This window comes from Malus sylvestris, chromosome 13 (genome assembly GCF_916048215.2).
Source record: "Malus sylvestris chromosome 13, drMalSylv7.2, whole genome shotgun sequence".
NCBI classification, from domain to species: Eukaryota; Viridiplantae; Streptophyta; class Magnoliopsida; order Rosales; family Rosaceae; genus Malus; species Malus sylvestris.
Window position 1 is genome coordinate 29501365 of NC_062272.1, and position 17469 is coordinate 29518833.

Genomic DNA, 17469 nt, shown 5'->3' on the forward strand with positions numbered 1-17469 from the left:
GTTCCACTATACACATCAATCTTTGTCCGGGCCGTCTTCATGAATGGCCTTCCAAGTAGAATGGGCAGCGAAGGAGCATGGTCCGATTCATCCATTTCGAGGACATAGAAATCCGCCGGGAAGACTAAATGATTAACCTGCACAAGAACATCTTCCAAAACTCCCTTTGGATAGGCGTTAGATCTATCGGCCAATTGTATTATTACCCCATCATTTTTCAATGCTCCTAAGTTCATAGATGCATAAATGGAATATGGCATAACATTTATAGAAGCACCTAAATCAAGCATGGCAGATTCAAATCTAGTGTTACCAATGACACAAGGAATGGTAAAACTACCCGGATCTTTGCATTTGGGAGGTAGTTTGCGTTGCAAGATGGCGGACACATTCTCACCTACCTTTACCACTTCCTTAGTCGACATCCTCTTCCTAGTGGTACACAACTCCTTCAAGAACTTAGCATACCTCGGGACTTGCTTGATTGCATCCAACAAAGGTATGTTTACTTGAACTTTCCTAAATGTCTCAAGGATGTCCTTTTCGGCTTCCTCCTTCTTCGTTTGCATAAACCTACTAGGAAAAGGAACATTCGAAGGAAAAACATTAGTATGAACCGAATTTGACACATTCTTACCCTTGTTGGATGAATTGGACATATTTGGGGCACTAGGAGCTTGCGGCTGATAGGAGCATATTTATGCGACTTAGTTGGCTTGTTCTTAAGCATTTATGTTGTTTTTCTTTAGTTATTTTAGTGTTTAAAGTCATTTTCGTGCAATTTCAGGTTTAGAGACGAAGTATGCAAAGAAGTGCAAAATGGAGCATTTTAGAGCAAAATTGAGCTGGAATGGAGTGTATGCTAATGGAGCACAAGGAATGGACGAGTTTGAAGGTCAAAGGAGCTTAAGAAATGAAGAAATGAAAGTGAAGAACAAAGAATTTAGATTTGGAAACCAAAGTTTCTAAAGTTGGAAGTTTCTATTCTTGGAGGTTTCCATTTTCGAGAGTTTCTATTCTTGGTTTTGGGCTTTTAGATGACCTAAACCCTAATTCCTTGTGGACCCTAACCCTAGCCGCACCTAGGTGGTGCGAAATATATTAAGCACACAAATTAAACCCTCTTTTGACAAATGTAGTAAAGTATGTAAGTAGGGATCGTTCTAGACCGGGGATTAGGAGGGATTGCTAAACACTTGGAAACTGACTTAAAAACTCAAAAACAAAGTTTAAAACACTAAACTTAGACTCAAAGAATGCAAAAGTAAAGGTTAAAACACTTAAACAAACCTAAAACTCAAAACAGCAACTAGAAGGCTCAAAACTGCCTAAAAACCACTTTCTGGGCAGTTTTGAGCACCTACACTAATTTGGACGAAATTTGATGAAATCTTGAATCAAAATACTTAGAAACACAAATCAAAACACTTTCTAACTAATCTAAGACTTCAAATTAAAGGGGGATTTGTTTTGGACGAAAATTTAACACAAAACAGAAACTTTAACTAGCACAGATTGTAAAAACGATTTTGGTGAAATAGATGGATAAAAGGCTAGTTAGGAGGTTCTTCTCCACACATGTCACACTTGCAAACAAAACGATTTTCAGTTGTTCTTCCGATAAACTATGAATACTCAACGCCCCAAGTTAACCGTGAATTGCACTAATTAACCCTCAGTTTTTCCAGAATTTATCAAGTTGGATGATTGCATACGACAACTCAAAACATTCCCTACAAGTTCCCTACATGAATTGCATAATAGAGATACAAGCAAGAATCATTACGTTCTATGAAAAACATAAGCATTGACGAAGCATTTGTTACTATGAATTGCATGAAACTTATGCTAAGAATTCATTCAACGCGATCGTTTTCAAGCGATCTTCACTACTTGTGATTATAAGATTATAACTATTAGGTGAAACTCCCTCATACTCTAGCATCATATTCATGCATGAAAACTAAGCGTGCACTCTCAATCAACATACATAAATAAGTATCAATCAAATAGATGAACGAATTGAATCCACAACTTATGAAATAACAACTGAATGTAATCGAATCAAATTGCAAGCATGTACATGGTTTCGAATCACCCCCCAACTAAGGGGGTTTAGTTCCTCAGACTCACAACACAACGTTTATTGAATTGAAACATCGAAGACATAAGAAAGATTACACCTAAAATGCCAAAGAAGTCCACTTTGAATTCTGCACAGAAAGCTCCTCTTTCTTCTTCTCCTTGTTGCGGCAGAGTTGGTTTAGGGGGTTTTTGGATGGGTTTGGATGACTTTGGATGAGGGAGGATGGTGGAAAACTATCTAGGATAGGTGTAGGGCACGGCTAGGAAGGTTTGGGGTCAGAGAATATGGATTTGGGTGTAGGTTGGGCTCGGCAAAGGTGAGGGACAGGTTCTGGCGTGAATGGAGTTTCTGGATGTGTTTTTGGTTTTTTAGAAGGGAGTTAGGATGGTAGGGTGGTGCGGCAAGGTGTGGGAAAGAGTTATGGAGGTGTGGAATGGTGTCTAAAGGTGGAGGATGGTGGCTGGAATGGATGAATGGCTGCGGCAAGGAAGGGATTTGGGTGATGGTGGCTGCGGCAAGGTGGGGAAAGGGATGTAGTTTTCTGATTTTTATGGAGAGGGAAGAAGATATGCGGCTAGGGTGTAGAAATATATATATATAGGCACTTAAAAACCCTAGCAATTCAGATTAGAACAATGGGCTAGGGTTAAGGTTTGTAAAATAGGGCTTTTTGGATGGAAAGGTGCGGCATAGGCTTAGGGATTTCCAATCAGATTTTTGCATGTGAACAAGGCCTAGGTGCGGCTGAAACAATGGGCTAGGGTTAGGGTTTAGGTACGGCATAGGTCCAAGAGTTAAGGATGGGTCATCCAAAAGCCCAAAACCGAGAATAGAAACTCACGAAAATGGAAACCTCCAAGAATAGAAACTTCCAACTTTAGAAACTTTGGTTGCCAATTCCGATTTAGGAAAGATCAACCCAAAATGGAAACTTTTAGGCTTAGCTTTCCTACTTCAAGTAGGAAACCTCAAATCTTCAACTCTTCAATTTCATCCCAACCTTGCGTTCCAAGCATGTCCTTTTTACTTCAAGCTCACTTTCTGCTCCAAAAGCTCCAAACTGCATCATTTCATGTAATACGTCCGCTAAACCTGAAAACACAAGAAAGTAGCTTAAAAGACTACTTTAACGAAGAAAACATAACAAAGATGCATAAGAACTAGCTAACTAAGGCGCATAAATATGCTCCTATCAAATTCCCCCACACTTAGCTTTTGCTAGTCCTCGAGCAAAACAAACAAAAGAAAGAAAACAAAATGAAACAAACTAACCAAAACAAAACCTAAACCTTCCAACAATTGCCTCAGGGATTTCCAATGCACATGACATGTTAAAGATTGTTATCCCCACAAATTTGAGTCATCTTTACACAAGCACATACTTAATTAAAGCCACCACTTACTAATTCACAAGTAATCAATCAAAACAATGCTTTGAATGTAGTAACATGCCTTAGAGAATTCCCTCAATTCCTTACAAGATATACACTCTATTTTCACTCAGATTTTCTAACTCCACACCCTACACTAGTCATATGTGAGAAGATTGATGTAGAAATGAAAACGAATGCTCACATAAATGTATCACAAAGAACGCAATTTCTAGAGTTATGAAGCATGTTTAGATATGATCTCATGAATGGAATGCTACTACTTAGATGCGAGAACCAGTGACACCATATGCTCATACCAAATTCAAACTCCACAAATTGAAACACATAACACTCAAGATAGAAGTTAAGGGTTGTAATGGGGCTTGGGGTGTTGGTTAACAAGGAAAGGATAAGGAAAACAAACGTTCTTCAAGCAATAGTAAGCAAAGCAATGAAATTGAGACTTAGAATTCACTTAGAGTGCAGAAATTAACTTCAAAACACAAGGGAAAGATTTAAACAACTCCTTAGGGCCGAATTCATTGTTTTGGACCCTTACTTCAACAAACAATACTTTGGAACTCTTTTTCTCAACTTTTCAACTCTTTTTCACACTTTTCATATTTTTTTTTCTTCATTTTTTCTTTTTCCACGAATTTTTTATTTTCTTTTCTCTTTCCACACGTGCCTATGGCACACAAAATCACAACGAAATACTTCCCCCACACTAGTTTTCTGCCAACATAAATCAAAAGGAATTCAATTTGAATCATGCTTTACTATGCTTTAAGAACAAGGGTTTGGATGGTCCTAAACTAGGCTAGGTGAGGAAAACATGGGTTAACAAATAACGAAGGCTAACAAGGCTCAATGGGGTTAAAACCTACAAATCACAATGACATAGGGCACACGGCTTTTTGGCTAAGGTGGTGGTCACTACACAACTTCATCTTGAATATGTGTTATGCAAATCAATAACATGCTTTGAATGAAATGGGCATGAGTTCTAGCATTTGGAACTAAATGATGAAACGCCTTCTAAGTAGCAACCAAGCAAGGAATAATGAGATCATGCAACGACTTAGAAAACAAAGAATGCACAGATTTTAACTCTCCAAATAAGCGTTTAGGCTCAAGTCTCACAAGGTTGTAGCGTTAGTTTGAGTTCCTTCCTTCAAGCATGTTACAAAAACTGATTTTTTCTTTTATGATTGCATGTGAATTCATAAGTTATAACCACAACTAAACATAACAAAGAGTAAATCAAACTTTCATCCATGTTAGTCACTTTCTTTAACAGTCATGCACTTAAAAACCAAATCCTCATCATTGTGTTGGAAGGTACCCTAAGACACAAACAAACACAAAAACAACTCTTTTTGGGTTTTTAAAACAAATTTTTCAAATTTTTATGTAATTTTCGGATTTTTACTTCAAAACACACTAAAACACATCAAAACTGCTCAAAAACACTTAAAAACAGCAAGGAACAAGTCTTCAAGTTTAGGGTGATAAAATCCCACGAATTTGTATCTAAAACACTTAGTTACCCCCCCACACTTAAATCAAACATTGTCCTCAATGTTTCAAGCATAAAATCACACTAAACAAAAAGAAACACACAAACAGCAACTAAAACAACTAAATAGGCAGATTCGAAATAAATAACAAAGGGAAGAGTTTAGGAACGCAAATCTGGAATTGGAGTGATTCCTTGGGCTTCCTTTGTTGAATTGCATGGGTTGCCTCCCAAGTAGCGCTTTCTTTAACGTCGTACAGCCGGACGAAAAACCCATTCATTCTCCAATTGTGCCCACGGCACCCAAAGAAATATCATCCACGGTTTGTTCGACAAAGTTCTCAAAATATGGCTTCAAACGATGTCCGTTCACTTGGAATTCATGACCTGTTTTGAGACTTTGAATCTGGATGGCACCATAAGAAGATATGTTAGTAATAACAAACGGTCCAATCCACTTAGAACGTAACTTACCGGGAAACAACCGTAAACGGGAATTGAACAATAGCACTTTCTGCCCAATTGAGAATGATTTCCCACGGATCATGTTGTCATGGAAAGCTTTGGTCTTTTGCTTGTAAATGCTTGCATTATCGTACGCCTCAAGCCGTATCTCATCAAGCTCATTCAATTGCAATCTCCTTTGACTTCCTGCTTCCTCGAGGTTCATGTTAAACTTCTTAATGGCCCAATGTGCTTTGTGCTCCAATTCAACAGGAAGATGGCACGCCTTGCCATAGACAAGTCGGAAGGGGGACATCCCAATGGGGGTTTTGTACGCCGTACGATACGCCCAAAGTGCATCATCTAACCGTAAGCTCCAATCCTTCCTTGTTGGCCCCACGGTCTTCTCTAGGATTTGCTTGATCTCACGGTTAGAAACCTCGGCTTGCCCATTAGTTTGAGGATGGTAAGGTGTAGAAACCTTATGGGTGACACTGTATTTCCTCAATAACGCTTCAATAGTCCGATTGCAAAAGTGTGACCCTCCGTCACTAATGATCACTCGTGGCATTCCGAACCTTGCAAAAATGTTAGTTCTAATAAAATCTGCAACCACCTTAGAATCATTAGTCCGGGTGGCCTTGGCTTCCACCCACTTTGACACATAATCAACCGCAAGCAAAATATATGTAAAGCCATACGAAGAAGGAAAAGGACCCATAAAATCAATACCCCAAACATCAAAAATTTCAACATTTAGGATAGAAACCTGCGGCATTTGGTCCTTTGCACTAATACCACCCATTCGTTGGCATTTATCACATGTTAAGCAAAAAGTTTTAGCATCTTTAAAAATACTCGGCCAATAAAATCCACATTGTAACACCTTAAGGGCTGTGCGTTGTGTACCAAAGTGCCCTCCACATGCATATGTGTGACAAAAACTCAAAATTGAATGACATTCAGAATCGTGCACACAACGACGTATAATCTGATCGGGGCAAAATTTCCATAAGTACGGATCATCCCACACATAAAACCGTGCATCATGCCTAAGTTTATCACGTTGGTGCCTAGTGAACTCACTTGGAATACGTTTTGACACCAAAAAATTAACAATATCGGCATACCAAGGTGCACTAACCTTAATGGACAACAATTGTTCATCGGGGAATGTCTCCAAAATCGGCACCAACTCCTCATTATGCACCATTCGGCTTAGGTGGTCAGCCACCACGTTCTCACTTCCCTTCTTGTCCCGAATCTCTATGTCGAACTCTTGAAGTAATAATATCCATCGAATTAGCCGTGGCTTGGCTTCCTTTTTGGTGAGCAAGTACTTCAGAGCTGCATGATCAGTGAAAACAATTACTTTAGTTCCAATTAAATATGATCGAAATTTATCTAAAGCAAAGACAACGGCAAGAAGTTCTTTTTCCGTAGTGGAGTAGTTCAATTGTGCATCGTTCAACGTCCGAGAGGCGTAGTAAATGACATGCGGCCTCTTGTCCTTTCTTTGTCCTAAAACAGCTCCTAAAGCATAGTCGGACGCATCACACATGAGCTCGAAAGGTAGACTCCAATCCGGTGGAACAATGATGGGTGCCGTGGTCAACAATTCCTTGAGTTGGTTGAATGATGCCATGCACTCCTTGGTGAATTCAAACGCCACTTCTTTTTGTAGGAGTCGGCAAAGAGGTTGTGCTATCTTCGAGAAATCTTTGATAAACCTACGATAAAATCCTGCATGGCCAAGAAACGAACGAACCTCTCTAACCGAAGTCGGAGAGGGTAAGTGACGTACAAGATCTATTTTCGACTTATCAACCTCAATACCCTTTTCAGAGATTATATGACCTAAAACGATACCTTGTTTAACCATAAAATGACACTTTTCCCAATTAAGCACAAGGTTAGTTTCAACACAACGTTTTAGGATCACACTTAGATTATGTAAGCAACTATCAAATGAATCACCAAAGACGCTAAAATCATCCATAAACACTTCAATTATCTTCTCTACATAATCAGAAAATATACTCATCATGCATCTTTGAAATGTAGCAGGTGCGTTACATAAACCAAAAGGCATGCGACGATATGCAAATGTACCAAACGGGCATGTAAAAGTGGTTTTTTCTTGGTCCTCAGGTGAAATGACAATTTGATTATAACCAGAATAACCATCAAGAAAACAATAGAAAGCATAACCCGCTAACCTCTCAAGCATTTGGTCAATGAACGGCAATGGGAAGTGGTCCTTCCTCGTGGTGGTGTTTAGCTTCCTATAGTCAATGCACACCCTCCAACCGGTTTGAATCCGTTGAGGGACAAGCTCATTCTCGGCATTAGCTACCACCGTCACTCCGGATTTCTTTGGCACGCATTGAACGGGCGAAACCCACTTACTATCCGAGATTGGATAGATAACCCCACAATCTAGAAGCTTTATGATCTCCTTTTTCACTACTTCCATCATCGGAGGGTTGAGACGGCGTTGAGCCTCTCTAGTGGGTTTGGCCCCCTCCTCAAGAAATATGTGATGCATACAAGTCGTAGGGCTTATACCTTTAATATCGGCCAATGTCCAACCTAAGGCAGATTTGAACTCCTTCAAAACTCGAAGCAATTTCTCCTCCTCTTGTGCCGTGAGGGAGGAGGAGATGATGGCAGGTAGTGTTTCATTTTCTCCCAAGAAAATGTACTTCAGATGGCTTGGCAAAGGCTTGAGTTCAAGGATAGGTGCCTGAATTATAGATGGAAGCAATTTGTTAGTCGAAATGGGAATGGACTCACGGTTAGTATACTTACCATCAAGCTTAGGTAAGGACTCAAGGGCAGCCACAACTTCAAGTAATTCCTCACTAGGGGGCACGGCATGGGATGAACCATGTATGCCGTGAGCATGCATGCAATCAGCCCCCTTTGTTTTGAGTTCCATGCCTCGTGTAATGACTTTTTCAAGCACATCGTCATTTAAATCGTCGAGATATCCCTGCGCCAAAGAGTCAATTATATCAATAGAAAAGCATGAATGGTCCTCACTAGGGTATTTAATGGAATCAGAAAGATTAAAATTAACAACTTCCCCATCGAATTCCATGGACAAAGTTCCACTATACACGTCAATCTTTGTCCGGGCCGTCTTCATGAATGGCCTTCCAAGTAGAATGGGCAACGAAGGAGCATGGTCCGACTCATCCATTTCGAGGACATAGAAATCCGCTGGGAAGACTAAATGATTAACCTGCACAAGAACATCTTCCAAAACTCCCTTTGGATAGGCGTTAGATCTATCGGCCAATTGTATTATTACCCCATCATTTTTCAACGCTCCTAAGTTCATAGATGCATAAATGGAATATGGCATAACATTTATAGAAGCACCTAAATCAAGCATGGCAGATTCAAACCTATTGTTCCCAATAACACAAGGAATGGTAAAGCTACCTGGATCTTTACATTTGGGAGGTAATTTGCGTTGCAAGATGGCGGACACATTCTCACCTACCTTGACCACTTCCTTGGTCGCCATCCTCTTCCTCGTGGTACACAACTCCTTCAAGAACTTAGCATACCTCGGAACTTGCTTGATTGCATCTAACAAAGGTATGTTAACTTGAACTTTCCTAAAGGTTTCAAGGATATCCTTTTCTGCCTCTTCTTTCTTCGTTTGCATGAACCTACTAGGAAAAGGCACATTTGAAGGGAAAACATTAGTATGAACTGAATTGGACACATTCTTACCTTTGTGGGACGAATTGGGCAGATTTGGGACATTAGGGACTTGCGGCAAAGGTGGAACCACCTTTGCCGTGGGCTGCTTTGATGCCTCCTCTTCCATTTCCAAAAGTTCATCCTCATTATGACCTGTTTTTGGTGTAGGACCTGCCCCAACTTCCTTACCACTTCTTAGGGTGATAGCTTTGGCACTTTCGAAACCTCCCTTCGGATTTGGAATGGTGGAACTAGGGAGTTGTCCGGGATCTCGAAACTTACCTACAAACTCGGCAATCTGCCCAATTTGTTTCTCAAGTTGATCCACCCTTTTATCTTGGTTTTGCATAGCCTTAGCTTGATCTTCCTGCCCATTAGACAACTTAGTTAGTATCTTAAGAAGTGCATCATTGTCAAGAGACGTACCTGAGGCACTTGGGCCGGATTGGGCTTGATTTTGGGGTGGGCCGTAGGTTTTGGGAAAGAACCCCGGGGGTTGTTGCCTAAAGCCTCCTTGGTTCTGAGGTTGCTGGGGATCCCTCCACTTGAAGTTTGGATGGTCTCGCCACCCCGGATTATACGTGTTGGAGTATGGATCATGCCTTGACTGATTTTGGCCTTGAAACCCAATGGCATTCGCACTCTCCCATCCGCCATTCTCAATCAACTGTGGACATTTTTCAGAGACATGTCCTTGGATGGAACATACGCCACATACAGTTGTTCCTTGCATCTTCATGCCCTCGGCCATCTGAGACACAAGAGAAGTAAGATTAGCCAATTGTGAATGAAGATCGGAAGTCGAACTTACCTCATGTACTTGGTGCCGTGGGGGTCCTCTTTGGCCTACACCTTCGTACTGTTGAGCGTTCAACGCTCTATTAGCAATCAAGACCTTGGCAGCCATGGGTGTCTTGTCCACCAATGCTCCCCCCGCCGAAGCATCAAGCATTTGACGTTCTAGAGGTAGGAGACCCTCGTAGAAGTATTGCAACAGTAATTCCTCCTTCATCTGATGCTGTGGACAAGAAGCAACAAGTGATTTAAACCGTTCATAATATGTAGGAAAAGACTCACCTTCTTCTTGCTGAATTCCGCTTATCTTTTTGCGGAGGAGGATGATGCGAGAAGTTGGAAAGAACTTCTCCAAGAACGCTCTCTTCATACTTTCCCACGATGTGACAGTTCCGGGAGCTAACTCATATAACCAATCCTTGGCTTTATCCATCAAAGAGAATGGAAAAGCCTTCATCTTCAAGATATTTCCGTCAACATTGACGGGAGTCATACTAGAGCAAACTACTTCAAATTCTTTCAAATGTTTGTTAGGATCTTCCATGGACAAGCCATGGTATTTAGGAATATGATGAAGTAAACTTGACTTTAATTCAAACTCATCTGTCTTACCTTGGGCAGCCATGGGGTATTGAATGCACAAGGGCGCGGCATTATCCAAACCCGAGGCGGAAAGCTCCTTGAGTGTACGATTGTCCATGGCCATGCCTTGGACTTCTTCAAATATCCCTGCCGTGGCTTCCTCCTCCTCTTGTTGTACGTTTTCTTCAAGGTCAGATTTTGAACTGGTTGGATGATGCTCTTGCTGGTTCCTAGCTCTCCTTAACTTCCTCTCAAAATCGTCGTCAAAATCCAAGATGTTTGTACGAATCGGTTGAGAGCTTCTAGTCATACATTAGTACCTAAGAAACAAGAAACAAAAATTAGGTCAGAAACTTAAATTAAGTCAGAAACAAAGTGAAATAAAAGAAACGAAAACAATCCAAGGGATTAGCAAAATTGCTAATCCCCGGCAACGGCGCCAAAAATTTGGTGCGAAATATATTAAGCACACAAATTAAACCCTCTTTTGACAAATGTAGTAAAGTATGTAAGTAGGGATCGTTCTAGACCAGGGATTAGGAGGGATTGCTAAACACTTGGAAACTGACTTAAAAACTCAAAAACAAAGTTTAAAACACTAAACTTAGACTCAAAGAATGCAAAAGTAAAGGTTAAAACACTTAAACAAACCTAAAACTCAAAACAGCAACTAGAAGGCTCAAAACTGCCTAAAAACCACTTTCTGGGCAGTTTTGAGCACCTACACTAATTTGGACGAAATTTGATGAAATCTTGAATCAAAATACTTAGAAACACAAATCAAAACACTTTCTAACTAATCTAAGACTTCAAATTAAAGGGGGATTTGTTTTGGACGAAAATTTAACACAAAACAGAAACTTTAACTAGCACAGATTGTAAAAACGATTTTGGTGAAATAGATGGATAAAAGGCTAGTTAGGAGGTTCTTCTCCACACATGTCACACTTGCAAACAAAACGATTTTCAGTTGTTCTTCCGATAAACTATGAATACTCAACGCCCCAAGTTAACCGTGAATTGCACTAATTAACCCTCAGTTTTTCCAGAATTTATCAAGTTGGATGATTGCATACGACAACTCAAAACATTCCCTACAAGTTCCCTACATGAATTGCATAATAGAGATACAAGCAAGAATCATTACGTTCTATGAAAAACATAAGCATTGACGAAGCATTTGTTACTATGAATTGCATGAAACTTATGCTAAGAATTCATTCAACGCGATCGTTTTCAAGCGATCTTCACTACTTGTGATTATAAGATTATAACTATTAGGTGAAACTCCCTCATACTCTAGCATCATATTCATGCATGAAAACTAAGCGTGCACTCTCAATCAACATACATAAATAAGTATCAATCAAATAGATGAACGAATTGAATCCACAACTTATGAAATAACAACTGAATGTAATCGAATCAAATTGCAAGCATGTACATGGTTTCGAATCACCCCCCAACTAAGGGGGTTTAGTTCCTCAGACTCACAACACAACGTTTATTGAATTGAAACATCGAAGACATAAGAAAGATTACACCTAAAATGCCAAAGAAGTCCACTTTGAATTCTGCACAGAAAGCTCCTCTTTCTTCTTCTCCTTGTTGCGGCAGAGTTGGTTTAGGGGGTTTTTGGATGGGTTTGGATGACTTTGGATGAGGGAGGATGGTGGAAAACTATCTAGGATAGGTGTAGGGCACGGCTAGGAAGGTTTGGGGTCAGAGAATATGGATTTGGGTGTAGGTTGGGCTCGGCAAAGGTGAGGGACAGGTTCTGGCGTGAATGGAGTTTCTGGATGTGTTTTTGGTTTTTTAGAAGGGAGTTAGGATGGTAGGGTGGTGCGGCAAGGTGTGGGAAAGAGTTATGGAGGTGTGGAATGGTGTCTAAAGGTGGAGGATGGTGGCTGGAATGGATGAATGGCTGCGGCAAGGAAGGGATTTGGGTGATGGTGGCTGCGGCAAGGTGGGGAAAGGGATGTAGTTTTCTGATTTTTATGGAGAGGGAAGAAGATATGCGGCTAGGGTGTAGAAATATATATATATAGGCACTTAAAAACCCTAGCAATTCAGATTAGAACAATGGGCTAGGGTTAAGGTTTGTAAAATAGGGCTTTTTGGATGGAAAGGTGCGGCATAGGCTTAGGGATTTCCAATCAGATTTTTGCATGTGAACAAGGCCTAGGTGCGGCTGAAACAATGGGCTAGGGTTAGGGTTTAGGTACGGCATAGGTCCAAGAGTTAAGGATGGGTCATCCAAAAGCCCAAAACCGAGAATAGAAACTCACGAAAATGGAAACCTCCAAGAATAGAAACTTCCAACTTTAGAAACTTTGGTTGCCAATTCCGATTTAGGAAAGATCAACCCAAAATGGAAACTTTTAGGCTTAGCTTTCCTACTTCAAGTAGGAAACCTCAAATCTTCAACTCTTCAATTTCATCCCAACCTTGCGTTCCAAGCATGTCCTTTTTACTTCAAGCTCACTTTCTGCTCCAAAAGCTCCAAACTGCATCATTTCATGTAATACGTCCGCTAAACCTGAAAACACAAGAAAGTAGCTTAAAAGACTACTTTAACGAAGAAAACATAACAAAGATGCATAAGAACTAGCTAACTAAGGCGCATAAATATGCTCCTATCACTAGGCCTCTAGAATATCTGATTTCCTTGCCTTGCAAGGCATTCTAGAAGGCCCATCTCTAAACCCTAACCCTAGCCGCACCTTAGGCCTTATTCCCACTAAAAATCTGATTGTTTTAACCTAATTTCTGGTGGATTTGGGCTTCTAGAAACCCTAATCTGATTACCCTAGGGTTTTGGATGCCTATATATACTCATTAAACCCTTTTGGCCGAGATATCACCTCTCATACACAATCATTCACGCCAGAAATCTACCCTTGCATTCTGCCGCACCTTCCCATCACCAAAATCCCAAAATTCTGCCCAAAAATCATCCCTAGCCGTACCCCCATCAACCCTAAACCTTTCCCTACCATTCCCCATCCATTCTACACCCTAAATACTACCCAAAACCTGTTCTAAACTTCTCTGCCGCAGCAAGGAGGAAAGGGAAATCATTGATGATCTTGCTGCCAAGTTGGAGCCTTCTAGGTGTTTTCTTTCTTTGGGTTTTAATTTCTAAATTTATGTATCTTTGCTTTGCGAGTATGAGGAACTAAACCCCCCTTGGCTAGGGGGGGATTCGAAACCATGTTTATGCTTGCTATATGATTTGATTACTTCTAATTGCGTTTCATAAGTTGTGATTTCAATTTGCTTATCTATGTGAATTAAAACTTATTCTTGTATGTTGATTGAGGGTCGACACTTAGTTTGCATGCATGAATTTGATGCTAGGATATAAGGGAATTTCACCTAATCGTTATGAACTTATATTCACAAGTAGTAAAGGTTGTTGATCACAATCATGTTAAGTAAATTCTTGGCATAAGTTTCATGCAATTCATAGTTACGAGTGCCTCGTCAATGCTTATGGTTTTCATAGAACTTAATGATTCTTGCTTGTATCTCTATTATGCAATCATGTAGGGGACTTGTGGGGAATGCTTTGGGTTGTTGTATGCAATCATCCAATTCAATAACTTTAGGAAAATCTGAAGGTTAATTTAAGCGGACCTAATTAACTTGGGGCGTTGAGAATTCATGGGTTATTGAAAAGCAATTGGAAATCGTTTTGAATGCAAGTATAACATGTGTGGAGATGAACTCCTTAGCTAGCTTTCTATCCATTCAATTCAATCAAATTCGTTTTAAAATCTGTTTTGATTTACAAGTTTATGTTTTGTTTTCAATTTCGTAAAAACCAAATCCCCCTTTGTTTTCAAGTGTCAAATTAGTTAGAGAGTGTGTTAGTTTGTGTTTTTAAGTGTTTTGAGTCAAGTTAAAACCTATTTTCGTCAAAATCTTGTTTAGAGTTCAAAACTGCCCAGAAAGTGGTTTTAAGGCAGTTTTGAGTGTTTTTGTGTTATTTTGAGTCTTTTGGTTTGTTTTGGTGTTTTAAGTTATAGTTTTACATTCTTTGAGTCTAGTTTAGTGTTTTAAACTTTGTTTTTACGTTTTTGAGTCAGTTTTCAAGTGATTTAGCAATCCCTCCTAATCCCCGGCCTAGAACGATCCCTACTTACATACTTACTACAATTGATAAAAAGAGGGTTAATTTGAGTGCTAGTTAATATCATATCAGCGGCAAAGGTGGAACCACCTTTGCCGTGGGCATGCTTGATTCCTCCTCTTCAATTTGCACATTTACATCACTTTTGGCACCTGTTAGTGATGGTGTAGAACCTGCCCCAATCTCTTTTCCACTTCTCAAAAGTATTGCCTTTGCACTTTCGAACCCTCCCTTCGGATTTGGAATGGTGGAACTAGGGAGTTGTCCGGGATCTCGAAACTTACCTACAAACTCGGCAATCTGCCCAATTTGTTTCTCAAGTCGATCCACCCTTTTGTCTTGGTTTTGCATAGCCTTAGCTTGATCTTCCTGCCCATTAGACAACTTAGTTAGTATCTTAAGAAGTGCATCATTGTCAAGAGACGTACCTGAGGCACTTGGGCCAGATTGGGCTTGATTTTGGGGTGGGCCGTAGGTTTTGGGAAAGAACCCCGGGGGTTGTTGCCTAAAGCCTCCTTGGTTTTGAGGTTGTTGGGGATCCCTCCACTTGAAATTTGGGTGATCTCTCCAACCGGGATTATATGTGTTTGAATATGGATCGTTCCTTGGTTGGTTTTGACCTGGAAACCCAATTGCATGGGCGCTTTCCCATCCACCATTTTCAATCAACTGTGGACACTTTTCAGAGGCATGTCCTTGGATGGAACATACGCCACATACAATTGGTCCTTGCATCTTCATGCCCTCGGCCATCTGAGACACAATAGAAGTAAGATTAGCCAATTGTGAATGAAGATCAGAAGTTGTACTTACCTCATGTACTTGGTGTCGTGGGGGTCCCCTTTGGCCTACTCCTTCATATTGTTGAGCGTTCAACGCTCGATTAGAGATCAGGATCTTGGCAGCCATGGGTGTTTTGTCCACCAATGCTCCCCCCGCCGAAGCATCAAGCATTTGACGTTCTAGAGGTAGGAGACCCTCGTAGAAGTATTGCAAAAGCAACTCCTCCTTCATCTGATGCTGCGGACAAGAAGCAACAAGTGATTTAAATCGTTCATAATATGTAGGAAAAGACTCACCTTCTTCTTGCTGAATTCCGCTTATCTTTTTGCGTAGGAGGATGATGCGAGAAGTTGGAAAGAACTTCTCCAAGAACGCTCTCTTCATACTCTCCCAAGAAGTGACAATGCCGGGAGCTAACTCGTATAACCAATCCTTGGCTTTATCCATCAAAGAGAATGGAAAAGCCTTCATCTTCAAAATACTACCGTCAACGTTAACGGGAGTCATACTAGAACAAACTACTTCAAATTCTTTCAAATGTTTGTTAGGATCTTCCATGGACAAGCCATGGTATTTAGGAATATGATGAAGCAAACTTGACTTTAATTCAAACTCTTCCGTCTTACCTTCGGCAGCCGTGGGGTATTGGATGCCCAAGGGTGCGGCATTATCCAATCCCGAGGCCGAGAGCTCTTTGAGTGTACGGTTGTCCACCGCCATGCCTTGATCCTCTTCAAATATCCCTGCCGTGGCCTCCTCCTCTTCTTGTATGTTTTCTTCAAGGTCAGATTCGGAATTGGGTGGATTGTGTTCTTGCTGGTTTCTCGCTCTTCTCAAATTCCTCTCAAAGTCGTCGTCAAAGTCCAAAATGTTTGCACGAACCGTTTGAGAGCTTCTAGTCATAAACTAGTACCTAAGAAACAAGAAACAAAATTAGGTCAGGAACTTAAACAAAATCAGAAACAAAGTGAAATAAAAGAAACAGAAACAAAAGACAATCCAAGGGATTAGCAAATTTGCTAATCCCCGGCAACGGCGCCAAAAATTTGATGCGTAAATAGATAAGCACACAAATTAAACCCTCTTTTGTCAAATTGTAGTAAAGATGTAAGTAGGGATCGTTCTAAACCGGGGATTAGGAGGGATTGCTAAACTCTTGAAAACTAACTCAATAACGTAAAAACAAAGTTTAAAACACTAAACTAGACTCAAAGAATGTAAAATTAAAAGTTAAAACACCAAAACAAAGCAAAGGAACCAAAACAGCAAATAAACACTCAAAACTGCCTTAGAAGCACAATCTGGGCAGTTTTGAGTACTAACACAAATTTGGACGAATATATGTTATAACTTGACTCAAAACACTTAAAAACACAAATCAAAACACTTTCTAACTAATCTAAGACTTCAAAATAAAGGGGGATTTGTTTTGGACGAAAATTGAAAACAAAACAGATTATAAAACGTTTCGGATGGAAAGGATGGATAAAAGGCTAGTTAGGAGGTTCTTCTCCACACATGTCACACTTGCAAACAAAACGATTTTCAGTTGTTCTTCCAATAAATTATGAATACTCAACGCCCCAAATTAACCGTGAATTGCACTAATTAACCCTCAGTTTTTCCACAAGTTATTGAGTTGGATGATTGCATACGACAACCCAAAACATTCCCTACAAGTTCCCTACATGAATTGCATAATAGAGATACAAGCAAGAATCATTAAGTTCTATGAAAAACATAAGCATTGACGAGGCATTCGTTACTATGAATTGCATGAAACTTATGCCAAGAATTCATTCAACGCGATCGTTTATAAGCGACCTTCACTACTTGTGATTATAAGATTGTAACTATTAGGTGAAACTCCCTCATAATCTAGCATCATATTCATGCATGAAAACTAAGCGTGCACTCTCAATCAACATACACAAATAAGTTATCAATCAAGTAGATGAACGAATTGAATCCACAACTTATGAAATAACAACTGAATGTAATCAAATCATATTGCAAGCATGTACATGGTTTCGAA